A 3,488-nucleotide genomic window follows, 5' to 3' on the forward strand; every position below is an offset into this window, starting at 1 on the left:
AGCTGTAACAGGACCATTTGCTCTGCTCTTGGCCATCGTGTCCATTCCAAAACTGGCTTTGGCATTCATTGGGCTGGTCTGGCTCAAACTCTATAAACAAATGCCCTTCTAAGTAAGGACTGCACAAGTGGAGAACAGAAGTCACGTCAGTTATGCCTTATCATTCTCAGGGATTCACAGTATTTTAGAGCTGTCTGTGGTTAAACAGTGGACAATTTAGGCCAATCAAAGCCATTAATGAGGAAGAAACTAAAGTCCAGAGAGATGGAATGACTTCCAGGGTCACACAGAGCCCAAGGGTGAGCCAGTCCAATCCTTCGACCACTACCTGCACCCCATATGTATGTGCCATTCTCCCTTTATAGCCTTCGTTACTCTGTATCCCATATTATTTTCCGAAGTCCAGGTCTTCAATGGAGTGTGTGTGCAGATGTGTCTGTGTGAGTATGTGTCTGTATCTGTGCTGAGCAGGGCAACTGTGCTGGAATAAGAGCTTCAAGAGGTCTTCAGAGAGCCCAGGTGTTCATTCTAGCCCTCTCTCTGGTGTTCAGCCAAGCAAATGTCAGGAGTTTTCATAAGTAATATTTCCCTAACTGGCATGTTCTTTCCCATGTAACCCAGATCTCAACCAGAATCTCTTCCTTCCTTGAAATTTAAACTGTATTCGCCTAAACCTTAATTTGTTCTTCATGTGCATCCATGAACTTCCCCCAAATTGCTATGATTTCCAGAGCAGGTTCCAGCCTTGTGCTTCTAAGCTCCTTTTCTAACACAAGTTCTAGTTATAGCCTAGCTACTGGGGTGAAGGTGACATTCTCTGTCCTATATCATATGTGAAAATCAAACCCCTTCCAAAGACTCCTACCCAAAACAAAATAAAAACCACCCACACAGCGCCACTGTGAATACGAGAGTATGAGATATAGAGTCAGTTTGCATTAAAACAAACCACTTCGAACTGGCCAGTAGACATGCCCATTTTTTAATTACGCTCTCTGCCAGGTAACAACCCCCTTGGTAACTCAAGTTTTACCATCTTCTTAACTTATTTTTACTCTTCTTTCTCATTCTCTTGCTCCCCCTTTCTCCTCATTTCAAGATTGCTTGAGATTCTGTATCCTTCTTGTTCTACTACTTAGAAGTAGCAACTCTCAACTGGAGGGGATTTTGTTCACAGGGGAACATTTAACAATATCTCAAGACATTTTTGGTTGTTTCAGTGAGGAGGTGCTGGAAATTGACATGTAGTAGGTCGAGGCCAGGGATGCTAGTAAACATCCTGCAATGCACAGCTCCTACAACAGCTCCTACAACAGCAAATTATCTGGCCTCAAATGTCACAGAGTTGTGAAGGCTGTAGGTTGGGAAACCCTGATCTATAGTGACTTGGCTATAGCCATGTCTATTCAAATACCAACTACAGTCCTAGGCATATCCAAATTCTTTCCGCCCTCCTTAGAACGTGGCAATAGTTTAAAATAGCATTTTCTTACTTCGGTTGCACTAACAAGATCCAGATGGAATGTCACCTCCCCTGGCAGCCTTTCCTGGTCCCTCTTTCCACTCCTCCATCTGTGCTTTCATGACACTTTTTACACACCACCGTCCTACCATCCGTCTACCTTGTTAGACCATAGCCGCTTAGCAGCATAGATCATTCCCTTTTAGCTCCTCTAGCACAGTTCCTAGCATAGAATTGGCGTTTAATAATCCTTGTAGAATGAAACTGAATCTTCAGAGCAGCTCCTCCAATCTTAGTATCAAGCCTGACAGAAGAGTGGCGATTATCTTGATAGCTGAGGGCAATCATAACTCTTGTTAGAGAAGGTACGAATGTCGTGGGGATGACTATATGATGATGCACGGTACAGCCTTGGTTGAAAAGACCACACTTAGTGTGAAGATCCAAAGATGACTCAACATGGCTCTTAGAGACACCCATTGTCGACAGAGGATATCAACCTGAGAAGATGGTCCCCATCCCAGTTTTCAGTGATGGCATCACAGCTTTCAATTTGCATTGCAATCAGGGCTATTTTAAAGGAAGAAATGTAACAGCCTATCTAAATATTGCTAAAGCACACATAAATGCCAATTTTTCTTGACTAAGGATACATGGTATAATTATTTTAGAATTAGGAGTAATTTTCCAAAGCTTTGTAAGCACTTCATTAAGTAATGGAATTTCAAATAGTAACTTCTGGATAAACAATCGGTTGGTGAGAAAGAAAAATTGACATTCATCTATAAGGAAAAGGATGTATGAAAGAAATAGGAAATTTCGACTTAACACTTCTAATCAATGATTTTGATCTCATCTTCCAGATACTGTTACATCAAGCCATCCAACCATGATATATAAGCATAATTGAAGTATTAGGCAATGTCATTTATTTATATATACATGTGGGCTTTGTGTTTTTTTTTCTTTCTTTTTCTGAGACAGTCTTGCTCTGTCTCTCATGCTGGAGTGCAGTGGTGTGATCTCCGCTTACTGCAACCTCTCTGCCTCCCAGGTTCAAGTGATTCTCCAGCCTCAGCCTCCCGAGTAGATGGGATTACAGGCACCCATCACCACGCCTGGCTAATTTTGTATTTTCAGTAGAGTTGGGGTTTCACCATATGGGTCAGGATGGTCTCGAACTCCTGACCCCAGATGATCCACCCACCTCAGCTTCCCAAAGTGCTGGGATTACAGGCGTGAGCCACCACGCCCGGCCGTGTATTTTTTAAAGTTAATGACAATCAAACTTTGATGCCTTCTAAGGATAGATATTTCATCATTTCCTTTATTTAAAGATAAAATAAAAACAAATAGAAAATAGCAGTGAGGAAAAGCTAACAGCTACAGAAACCAACTGGATTTTGCATGACATCTTCCCTGCCAAAGTTCATGCCAGCTGATTACCCTTTCTGTACCCTGCCTCAGCTTCAAACAACTCCCCTAGAGCAAATCCTACCTACTGTAGACCCAGTAGCTGTTTCCCCTTTTTTCTTCCTCAGGGACTACTGGTTGGCAGTGGCCATTTGCCTCGGGATACATTGGCCCTGCCAGAGCCCAACTGGTGAATCTCAGTTTAGTTAGTTATAACCAGTATTTATCAAACAAAAAGGCCCCCAATGGAGACTTCGTAGGTTTTTTTTTTCCTTAAGTACTCCCAAACCTCCGTCCCCATCCTGTAAAAGTTTAATTCCACAGATACAATGTCCTTTGGAGGAACATAAACCATTGTAACATCTAAGATCATTTTTGTCCCTGTGGTACACAGAAAAACAGCCCCACAAAGACATCCACATTCTAATCTCTGGAACCTGTGAATATGGTAGGTTACACTGCAAAGGAAAATTAAGGTTGCAAATGGAATTAAGGTAGCTATCCAGCTGAATTTGAGACAGGAAGATGATCCCAGATGATTCTGGTGGGCCCATTGTAACCACAAGGTCCTTAAATTGGGAAGGGGGAGGCAGAGGAGTCATAAATGAGAAAG

General features: G+C 42.3%; 1 protein-coding gene across 4 annotated transcripts in view; it reads right to left on the reverse strand.

The window, feature by feature from the left end:
• GRM8 (glutamate metabotropic receptor 8) overlaps positions 1 to 3,488 on the reverse strand; it is an 824,239-nt gene that overhangs the window by 637,069 nt on the left and 183,682 nt on the right. The gene's annotated exons all lie outside the window — the stretch shown is intronic.

This window comes from Gorilla gorilla, chromosome 6, assembly GCF_029281585.2.
Source record: "Gorilla gorilla gorilla isolate KB3781 chromosome 6, NHGRI_mGorGor1-v2.1_pri, whole genome shotgun sequence".
Lineage (NCBI taxonomy): Eukaryota > Metazoa > Chordata > Mammalia > Primates > Hominidae > Gorilla > Gorilla gorilla.